The sequence below is a fragment of the Salmo salar genome, chromosome 23 (assembly GCF_965601325.2).
Source record: "Salmo salar chromosome 23, fSalSal1, whole genome shotgun sequence".
NCBI lineage: Eukaryota > Metazoa > Chordata > Actinopteri > Salmoniformes > Salmonidae > Salmo > Salmo salar.
Genome location: NC_138313.1, coordinates 10,623,714 through 10,635,893, shown reverse-complemented (window position 1 = coordinate 10,635,893; position 12,180 = coordinate 10,623,714).

Below are 12,180 nucleotides of genomic sequence, written 5' to 3'. Positions count from 1 at the left end.
CTATTATAAAAGTTTGATTACCTTTTGTTGTCTTCGTCAGAATGCACTCCCAGGACTGCTACTTCAATAACAAATGTTGGTTTGGTCCAAAATAATCCATCGTTATATCCGAATAGCGGCGTTTTGTTCGTGCGTTCCAGACACTATCCGAAATGGTAAAGTGTCGCGCGCATGGCGCAATTCGTGACAATAAAATTCTAAATATTCCATTACCGTACTTCGAAGCATGTCAACCGCTGTTTAAAATACATTTTTACGCCATTTTTCTCGTAGAAAAGCAATAATATTCCGACAGGGAATCTCCTTTTCGGCAAACAGAGGAAAAAATCACAAAGGCGGGGGCGGTCGGGTCATGCGCATAAGCCCAGAGTCCCTTGATCGGCCACTTGAGAAAGGCGATAATGTGTTTCAGCCTGGGGCTGGAATGACGACATTCTGTTTTTTTCCCGGGCTCTGAGAGCCTATGGAAGACGTGGGAAGTGTCACGTTAGAGCAGAGATCCTTAGTAAAAGATAGAGATGGAAAAGAAGTTCAAGAAATGGTCAGACAGGCCACTTCCTGTAAAGGAATCTCTCAGGTTTTGACCTGCCATTTGAGTTCTGTTATACTCACAGACACCATTCAAACAGTTTTAGAAACTTTAGGGTGTTTTCTATCCATATGTAATAAGTATATGCATATTCTAGTTACTGGGTAGGAGTGGTAACCAGATTAAATCGGGTATGTTTTTTATCCAGCCGTGTCAATACTGCCCCCTAGCCCTAACAGGTTTTAATAAAGGTATCACTAGTCACTTTAAATAATGCCACTTTTTAATGTTTACATATCCTACATTACTCATCTCAAATGTATATACTGTATTTTAAAACATCTATTGCATCTTTCCTATGCCGCACAGCCATCGCGCATCCATATATTTATATGTACATATTCTTATTCCATCCCCTTTACATTGTGTGTGTGTGTATAAGGTAGTCGTTGTGAATTTGTTAGATGACTTGTTAGATATTACTGCACTGTCGGAACTAGAAGCACAAGCATTTTGCTACACTCGCATTAACATCTGCTAACCATGTGTATGTGACCAGTAACATTTGATTTGAGTTTGGAACCAACAAGACTCTTCCTAGAGGTGGCCGCCCAGCCAAACTGAGTAATCAGGGGAGAAGGGCTTTGGTCAGGGCGGTGACCGAGAACTTGATGGTCACTCTGACAGAGCTCTAGCGTTCCTCTGTGGAGATGGGAGAACCATCCAGAAGGACAACCATCTCTGCAGCACTCCACCAATCAGGCCTTTATGGTAGAGTGGCCAGACGGATGCCACTCCTCAGTAAAAGGCACATGACAGCCTGCTTGGAGTTTGCCAAAAGCCACCCAAAGACTATCAGACCATGAGAAGCAAGATTCTATGGTCTGATGAAACCAAGATTGAACTCTTTGGCCTGAATGCCAAGTGTCACATCTGGAGGAAACCTGGCACGGTGAAGTATGGTGGTGGCAGCATCATGCTGTGGGGATGTTTTTCAGTGACAGGGACTGGGAGACTAGTCAGGATCGAGGCAAAGATGAACAGAGCAAATTACAGAGAGATTCTTGATGATAACCTGCTCCAAAGCGCTCAGGACCTCAAGACTGGGAGGAACATACACTTATTATGTTAACCTGTTAGGGCTAGGGGGCAGTATTGACACGGCCGGATAAAAAACGTACCCGATTTAATCTGGTTACTACTCCTGCCCAGTAACTAGAATATGCATATCATTATTGGCTTTGGATAGAAAACACCCTAAAGTTTCTAAAACTGTTTGAATGGTGTCTGTGAGTATAACAGAACTCATATGGCAGGCCAAAACCTGAGAAGATTCCATGCAGGAAGTGGCCTGTCTGACAAGTTGTTGTTCATCTTGGCTCTTTTTATTGAAGACTGAGGATCTTTGCTATAATGTGACACTTCCTACGGCTCCCATAGGCTCTCAGAGCCCGGGAAAAAGCGGAATGATATCGAGGCAGCCTCTGGCTGAAACACATTATCGCGTTTGGCAAGTGGCCGATCAGAGTACTATGGGCTTAGGCGCGTGCCCGAGTCGACCCCATGCTTTATTTTCTTTCGTCTGTTTACCTAAACGCAGATTCCCGGTTGGAATATTATCGCTTTTTTATGAGAAAAATGGCATAAAAATTTATTTTAAACAGCGGTTGACATGCTTCGAAGTACGGTAATGGAATATTTAGAATTTTTTGGTCACGAAATGCGCCATGCTCGTCACCTTATTTACCCTTTCGGATAGTGTCTTGAACGCACGAACAAAACGCCGCTATTTGGATATAACAATGGATTATTTGGGACCAAACCAACATTTGTTATTGAAGTAGAAGTCCTGGGAGTGCATTCTGACGAAGAACAGCAAAGGTAATAACATTTTTCTTATAGTAAATCTGACTTTGGTGAGTGCTAAACTTGCTGGGTGTCTAAATAGCTAGCCCTGTGATGCCGGGCTATCTACTGAGAATATTGCAAAATGTGCTTTCACCGAAAAGCTATTTTAAAATCAGACATATCGAGTGCATAGAGGAGTTCTGTATCTATAATTCTTAAAATAATTGTTATGTTTTTTGTGAACGTTTACCGTGAGTAATTTAGTAAATTCACTGGCAGTGTTCGGTGGGAATGCTAGTCACATGCTAGTCACATGCTAATGTAAAAAGCTGGTTTTTGATATAAATATGAACTTGATTGAACAAAACATGCATGTATTGTATAACATAATGTCCTAGGGTTGTCATCTGATGAAGATCATCAAAGGTTAGTGCCCAATTTAGCTGTGGTTTGGGTTTATGTGACATTATATGCTAGCTTGAAAAATGGGTGTCTGATTATTTCTGGCTGGGTACTCTGCTGACATAATCTAATGTTTTGCTTTCGTTGTAAAGCCTTTTTGAAATCGGACAGTGTGGTTAGATTAACGAGAGTCTTGTCTTTAAAATGGTGTAAAATAGTCATATGTTTGAAAAATTGAAGTTTTTGCATTTTTGAGGTATTTGAATAACGCGCCACGGGATTACACTGGCTGTTGAGTAGGTGGGACGCAAGCGTCCCACCTAGCCCATAGAGGTTAAAAACAGGTCCATAGCGGACTGACAACAGTATGGCTGCTTGTTATAAAAGACATGGAGAGTGTGAGAGAGAGAGACATTTAACGTTGGTACATTTAGAAACTACTCTCACTTATAGTACTCCTATAATTTGCACACGGACCGCCACCCGCTTGGAGTAAGAAATCATGTAGGTATTTACGTGAGATGCCTTGGTTTGCCGTGTATCTCTCTCGGAACCGGGCCGCCTTGGAAAGGGTTGGGCCTTTTCGCGGCACGCTTTCAAGGCTCTCATTGTCCAGAAATGGTTCCAACAAGTCTTCTTCTGTTGTTCGTCTCTGTAGTTGTCCTGTATCCGGTGACTTGTCGTGTAGTCCTGAACAGAAGTACAGAGTTGATTTTCCTTCTAGTCGGTCTGGAAGATGCCTCTTTGAAGATAGGCTAGCCAGCCGTGTCGATGTTTCCCAGTAGGGTGATGGTCCCACTTAAATTCGCTTTTCTAGATACTTTACTCAGGACTGCTAATCAGCCGTACCAGTGATTGTCCGGGAGGTAAGTTTATCGTCTCGTGTTGAGATTCAGAGTTCAGACCACTTCAAAAGTAAAGCTGCAGCTCTACGTCTCTCTGGTTTGATATGTTAATTCTTAACCCATCATTTTATACAGTTTGTTCTAAAGGGAGGTTCTGTCAGGCTGACATGCTCTCTGACATCACTCAGGGGAGTGACTTGTCACTGTGCAAAGTTTATGTGAACAATTTTCTCTTATAGTTTCTCAAATCACATTCCTCTCTTAACAAAAACACTTTCATAACTTTTCATATACCATGCACAACGCATAGGATGGAAACTTCGTACATGTAGTGGGTATACTTTCCAAGTTACAGTATTTCCTTTTACATTTTTAATGACATCACAAAATAACAAACAAAACTAAATTTGTGTTCTTTAGATCACCTCTGACCATTCCACACGTTCTATGTTAGAAATATTATTCCAGTATTTGCTTTAGAACGTGTTAGAGTTGCGGCAGGAAAAGTCTGTTGAAACAAAATACATTCCTCTGGTGAACATTGGAGAAGGAGAGCTGAATGTTCTGTACTTGATTTACAACAGGGCGTGAGTTGTTAACCCCCACCAGTTCCCTCCTCCCACCTCTGCGGGTGAGAGGGGGTCTTTGTCATTATAGGGTATTGTGTGTAGATTGTTGAGGATTTTTTTATTGTTTTTATCAATTTTCGAGTAAGTCTAACAAAATGTGGAAAAAGTCTATGGGTCTGAATACTTTTTGAAGACACTGTATTATTAAATATATTTAATATATGCTAGATTTAGTCTTGTATTCCACGGTTTTAATTTAGAAAATGACCATGTTATCACACAAACCTGCAGTCACTAGCTAGCTTGTCAGTTGACGTTTGAAGTTTACGCCGTTCTGCCCACGGTTCTATTGAGCAGTGACCACTTTTGACCGTCCATGGTAGTAATGACATTCTATTCACTCTAATCATGCTAAATTCTCAGAGTAAATTGTCTGTAATTTATGAACCATACACTACCGTTCAAATGTTTGGGGTCACTTACAAATGTCCTTGTTTTTGAAAGAAAAGTCAATTTTTTTGGTCCATTTAAAATAACATCAAATTGATCAGAAATACATTGTTAATGGTTTAAATGACTATTGTAGTTGGAAATGGCAGATTTTTAATGGAGTATCTACATAGGCGTACAGAGGCCCATTATCAGCAATCATCACTCCTGTGTTCCAAAGGCACGCTATGTTAGCTAATCCAAGTTTATAATTTTAAAAGGCTAATTGATCATTAGACAACCCTTTTGCAATTATGTTAGCACAGCTGAAAACTGTTGTCCTGATTAAAGAAGCAATAAAACTGGCCTTCTTTAGACTAGTTGAGTATCTGGAGCATCAGCATTTGTGGGTTCGATTACAGGCTCAAAATGGCCAGAAACAAATAACTTTCTTCTGAAACTCATCGGTCTATTCTTGTTCTGAGAAATGAAGGCTATTCTATGCGTGAAATTGCCAAGAACCTGAAGATCTCGTACAATGCTGTGTACTACTCCCTTCACAAAATGGCTCTAACAGAAATAGAATAGAATAGAAAGAGTGGGAGGCCCCGGTGCACAACTGAGCAAGAGGACAAGTACATTAGAGTGTCTAGTTTGAGAAACAGACGCCTCGCAAGTCCTCAACTGGCAGCTTCTTTAAATAGTACCCGCAAAACACCGGTCTCAACGTCAACAGTGAAGAGGCGACTCCGGGAATCTGGCCTTCTAGGCAGAGTTCCTCTGTCCGGTGTCTGTGTTTTTTAGCCCATCTTAATCTGTTATTTTTATTGGTCAGTCTGAGATATGGCTTTTTCTTTGCAACTCTGCCTAGTAGGCCAGTATCCCGGAGTCGCCTCTTCACTGTTGGCGTTGAGAATGGTGTATTTAATGAAGCTGCCTTTTTCGTTTAAGTTTTCATGTACTGAATATTTCCATCCCATGTAGGTTAGTCTACATGATTAGATTATTATGGATACAGTGCTCTCGGAAAGTATTCAGACCCCTTCACCTTTTCCACATTTTGTTATGTTAGCCTTATTCTAAAATGGATTAAATCATTTTCCCCTCATCAATCTACACACAATACCCCATAATCACAAAGCGAAAACAAGTCTTTAGAAATGGTTGCAATTTGAAAACAGAAATAGGTAATTTACATAAGTTTTCAGACCGTTTACTCAGTACTTTGTTGAAGCACCTTTGGCGGCGATTACAGCCTCGAGTCTTCTTGGGTTGTCATTCAGTCTTATTTTTTCATCTCTTGCTTCTGCTCAAATGTACTTCTTCCCTTCTCTCACTTCCCAGGCTGGTCTCTCAAGAACCTCAAGAGGGGCTAGACCCCTGTTGTTTTATGTTTGTATAAACGGGGCATGATGATGTCTGCTCTGTAACAATGAAAATGCACTATCTTGAGTTCATATGCATGCCACATTGCAAAGAGACTATGAGTATTATAATGCATAAAACTGACAAAACGTCAAATGGCTCAGCCCGCCTCTGGTGCTGTTGTCGTGCCAACGCCGCTGCCATGACAGGGCCTAGGCAGAGCTATGATACAGTACACATTGAACCCAAAATTCTGTACACTCTCTGTACACTCTCTCTCACTCGCTCTCTCTCTCTCACACACACACACACACACACCTATCGACTGGCGAGGAGGAGATGAGACATCAGTTGCAGTGGAGGCTGCTGAGGGGAGGACGGCTCATAATAATGGCTGGAATGGAGTCAATGGCATGGTATCAAACATGTGGTTGATACCATTCCATTGAAGCCATGATTATGAGCCGTCCTACCCTCAGCAGCCTCCACTGATCAATTGATATGAGCAGATCCTGTTGGTCACACAGCAGTTACAGTTGAAGTCGGAATTTTACATACACCTTAGCGAAATACATGTAAACTCAGTTTTTCACAATTCCTGACATTTAATCCTAGTAAAAAGTCCCTGTCTTAGGTCAGTTAGGATCACCACTTTATTTTTAGAATGTGAAATGTCAGAATAATAGTAGAGAGAAAGATTTATTTCAGCTTTTATTTCTTTCATCACATTCCCAGTGGGTCAGAAGTTGACATACATTTAATTAGTATTTGGTAGCATTGCCTTTAAATTGTTTAACTTGGGTCAAACTTTTCGGTTAGCCTTCCACAAGCATCGCACAATAAGTTGGGTGAATTTTGGCCCATTCCTCCTGACAGAGCTGGTTTAACCGAGTCAGGTTTTTAGGCCTCCTTTCTCGCACATGCTTTTTCAGTTCTGCCCACAACTTTTCTATGGGATTGAGGTCAGGGCTTTGTGATGACCACTCCAATACCTTGACTTTGTTGTCCTTAAGCCATTTTGCCACAACTTTGGAAGTATGCTTGTGGTCATTGTCCATTTGGAAGACCCATTTGCGACCAAGATTTCACTTCCTGACTGACGTCTTGAGATGTTGCTTCAATCTATCCACATAATTTTCCTCCCTCATGATGCTATCTATTTTGGGAAGTGCACCAGTCCCTCCTGCAGCAAAGCACCCCACAACATGATGCTTTGCGGTTGGGATGATGTTCTTTGGCGTGCAAGCCTCCCCCTTTTTCCTCCAAACATAACGATGGTCATTATGGCCAAACAGTTCTTTTTTTGTTTCACCAGACCAGAGGACATTTCTTCAAAAAGTACGATCTTTGTCCCCATGTGCAAACTGTAATCTGGCTTTTTTATGGCGGTTTTGGAGCAGTGGCTTCTTCCTTGCTGAGCAGCCTTTCAGGTTATGTCAATATAGGACTCATTTTAATGTGGATATAGATACTTTTGTACCTGTTTCCTCCAGCATCTTCACAAGGTGCTTTGCTGTTGTTCTGGGATTGATTTGCACTTTTCGCACCTAAGTACGTTCATCTCTAGGAGACAGAACGCGTCTCCTTCCTGAGCGTTATGACAGCTGCGTGGTCCCATGGTGTTTATACTTTCGTACTATTGTTTGTACAGATGAACGTGGTACCTTCAGGCATTTTTAAATTGCTCCTAAGGATGAACCAGACTTGTGGAGGTCTACAATTTTTTTCTGAGGTCTTGGCTGATTTCTTTTGATTTTCCCATAATGTCAAGCAAAGAGGCACTGAGTTTGAAGGCAGGCCTTGAAATACATCCACAGGTACACCTCCAATTGACTCAAATGATGTCAATTAGCCTATCAGAAGCTTCTTAAGCCATGACATCATTTTCTGGAATTTTACAAGCTGTTTTAAAGGCACAGTCAACTTAGCGTATGTAAACTTCTGACCCACTGGAATTGTCATACAGTGAATTATAAGTGAAATAATCTGTCTGTAAACAATTGTTGGAAACATGAACAAAGTAGATGTCCTAACCGACTTTTCAAAACTATAGTTTGTTAACAAGAAATATGTGGAGTGAAAAACAAGTTTTAATGACTCCAACCTAAGTGTATGTAAACTTCCGACTTCAACTGTATCTTCTAAGCACATCTGTAGATGTAATCTCAGCTGCAGAGTGAAAGTTCCGTTGTTTAGCTACTATACACCCTTCTCCTTGCTTCAGAATAGAAACACTGCAGTGAGAGGGAAAGATGGCGAGAGTGAGGCTAAAGTTTGTTTGTGCTAATGTTGCCTCCTCTCCTCACTCTCTGTTCTCAGTGTATCCTCCTGCTTTCTCCTGCCTCTCCCATTCCCCCTTCTTTTTCCTGCCTTCCCCATTCCCCTTGCTTTCTTGTGCCTCCCTCTGTCCCGCTGCTTTCTCTTGCCCGTCTCCCCCTGCTTTCTCCTGCCTCCCCCTGCTTTCTCCTGCCTCCCCCTGCTTTCTCCTGTCTCCCCCTGCTTTCCCCTGCCTCCCCTTGCTTTCTCCTGCCTCCCCTTGCTTTCTCCTGCCTCCCCCTGCTTTCTCCTGCCTCCCCCTGCTTTCTCCTGTCTCCCCCTGCTTTCCCCTGCCTCCCCTTGCTTTCTCCTGCCTCCCCCTGCTTTCTCCTGTCTCCCCCTGCTTTCTCCTGCCTCCCCCTGCTTTCTCCTGCCTCCCCCTGCTTTCTCCTGCCTCCCCCTGCTTTCTCCTGCCTCCCCTTGCTTTCCCCTGCCTCCCCCTGCTTTCCCCTGCCACCCCTTGCTTTCTCCTGTTTTCTCCCATCTGTCTTCTGACAGCTTCACTGAGCTGTACTCCCCTAGTTCCTCACACTCTCTATGGATATGCTCACTATCTGTTTTTATTTCACAGGAGAACTCAACTGCCTGGGGTATAGACCCAGTCCCCAATCCCCCACCCTAAACAGCAGATGCTTAGGAAGTGGAGGATTGGAGGGGTAGTGTTACAGTTATTCAGTGTTATTCTGTAGCACTGTGCTGTGCGTCATTCACAGAAAAGGAGCCAACCAGACACTGAAAAATCAAACATAACTTAATCTTAACGGCCTGGAACACAACAGCAGCAACAGATGCTCTGCAGAGGGTGTGTGTGTGTGTGTGTGTGTGTGTGTGTGTGTGTGTGTGTGTGTGTGTGTGTGTGTGTGTGTGTTCGCACTAGGCTTGGGCTGTATACCGGGGTATTTGGAAATAGCCTCAGGATGGTTTTTCAATACTGTCAGTACCATGGAAACTATTTCTGTAGATGTTAATATTTGTAGCTACTTTTCAAGTAAATACCTGCAGTCAACTCATGTAATATGTTAGGAGATAAAGCAGATTGCGTTCTTCATTTCACCTGTCACATTATTTTACATTATGAAGCTCACCGTAGTTCCCCAGAATAGTTCAACTAGTCACGTGTTTGTTTGTAAATGGCACAACAGGAGAACGCAGGAGCAGATGAGTCCAGCTGTGTATTGACAAGGGTCATGTTTTATATTGAAAGTCAAGTGTTTTTTTTGCTTCAATAGATGGATCAGAGACATGCAACTATAGTTGTCCATCACAGGAAATACATTAGTGCAACACATTTGACAAAAAATAGCTTCATTTTCATCAGAGGACAACAGAAGTGCAACACTATTTGGCTGGCAGCCACACAAGTAAATGAGCTGACAATGAAAAGGCAAAGTCTTTGAAAAGGCAAGGTCTTTTTTGGAAAAACTATGCATGGCCATCCTATATCCAATGTTTATCATAGAAATAATGTAGCCAGCTACATTTCCTGATGTTTTGCTTAAAGTGAATGTTGTATTTTACCAGAGAAAAGTAGGAGAAAAGTAGCACCGTTCAGAGCACTGTCTGCTGATAGAATGACCTTTCGTGAATTCTCATCAGAGTGAACAAGTTCAACCAAAGCCAGTGGTGTGTATTCAGGGATGCCAAGGGAAGCCAGGCTTCTTCAAATATTTTACCAATAAAACAATGTGTTTTCATAATTTTTCCAATTCACAAGTGGCTAAATCTCACCGTTGAAATCATCAGAGCGAGGGAAACAGCGCCCCTCTGTCTCAGTATGTGTAACAAACCGATACAAATGTATCTGATGCTATCTGGAACAAAAGAGTATGAAATGTGGTCGCTGTAGCATTTGATTGATTGATGCCAGCAAGCATTTGGCCTCCCTTGATAAAAAACTATATAAAATAATTAGCCAATTAGCGTTGAGTTGAACTCAACTGTGGGTTGTCCTGGCGCAGCAAAACGGCCCCGAATGGAGGACAGTTTGGATTTTGCTTCACACCAATCAAATCACATCCTAAGCAAAACGTCATCATTGTCAGACAAACGTGTCTGTTTCTGGTCTGCTTGTGTTGATGACCTACAGTAGCTAGCTTGCTAAATCGTCCCTTTCGTAAGTCATGGATGGAGATGTGGATTTGTATTTGTGGTTTTGACTTAATTCTCTGTACAGGACAATGATTATGACGGCGATTCTGAGCTAACCATAAATTCATATATTGTGCCACTGGCCTGTGATAATTGAACTGCAATACGTAGCCTAGTAGGCTCATGTTAACTAGCTGGCTAACTTAGGTGGTTAATATTTGCCCATGCAAGGAAGTTAGACTAGCAATCATTTTAGCTAGGTAGCCTATGAAAACAAAAACTAAAAGTGTACTTTATGACAGAGCTGTAGATCGCTTTGCCAACATGAAAGAGAGGAGGATGGCATTGGCGTTCAACTAGTTTACAAGTAGGGTGAGTTCTTTTTATTTATTTTTGATTGTGTACAAGCACTCATGCACGCACACAGACACACAGAGACAGAAATAAGTACCATGGACAGACGCATGATATTTAGTAACATTGATTGGACTAAATTGGTTTTGGTATCTTTAAATTTGCTTTATATATATAAATATATATGTGTGTGTGTGTGTGTGTGTGTGTGTGTGTGTGTGTGTGTGTGTGTGTGTGTGTGTGTGTGTGTGTGTGTGTGTGTGTGTGTGTGTGTGTGTGTGTGTGTGTGTGTGTGTGTGTATGTGCTGGATGCTGACTTGCGGTAACTCTGTGGTTCTAAATCAGTTTAGTAAACTGTCGAAAACATTAACTTGGTTGACCATGCTGCAGGTCATGTAACTTTGTTACGTGCAATATTTGCGTTGTAGACTTCACCGGACAGATGTTGCTCTTCCGGTTTTGTGATCAAACAAACATGTGTTATTTTATATCACAGTGGCTAATAAACTAATGACTTATAGAGCAAACAATGCAAATATCACAACACAGGTTGTAATATTGCTTTTTGATTGGCTTGGTTTCCGTTGGGATATTATCCACACACCGCTACTGACTGAAGCACAACAATTTGTCTACAATTTGCACAATAACTACATGCACCTGGCTTGCTGATCAAAACTGATGAGTTGATTCTCAGTGAAATTAAATCTGCCAGACCTACATGTATATTCCATAAATATCTATGACATGGAATGTTTGTGATGTCTGCTAAATTGGCAAATTACCTGCCAGGTGGCATAGTAATGAAATAGGAATCACAATCTTACCAATCAACCAATCAAGTTTGGAAGCATATATATGGAGCTTGCCCACAGCAAAATCACTACAATTTTTGAACATGGAGGAACATCACAAACCTGAACAGCAGCTACATGATAGCGTGGAAGGTAAATAAGAAAATGTGTAAGAATGAGTGGTGTTAGGGGAAGACCTAATAGAGGTAGAGGTAGAAGGCTAAAAAATGATGAAATCAGAGCCACAATTGTGGACCGTGTCATAAACCAGGATCTAACAATGGAAGAGGCTGGTCTGAGAGTACAGCCTAATGTAAACAGGTTCACAGTGTCATCAATTGTGCAAACATTCCGTAGGGGAAACAGGTAGATATGTACTCGTTCTTTACATCAGATGTGATGTTGACACAAATCTCTGGCCAGACCAACAAGAGTGACAGGATGTCCACCAAGAAGATGGGAACTTGTAGTGTTACGTACTGTGAGGAGGTACAATTTGTTTTTTACAGAACTACCGCAGGTTTTTTTCATTGTTGCGAGTTTTTATTTTTTTCATTTTGTGGCAAATTTTCTGTTCTCTATATGACTTTACACGTAAGAAATATGTAAAAATGGACATGTAAATGTGAATTTTCTTTTTA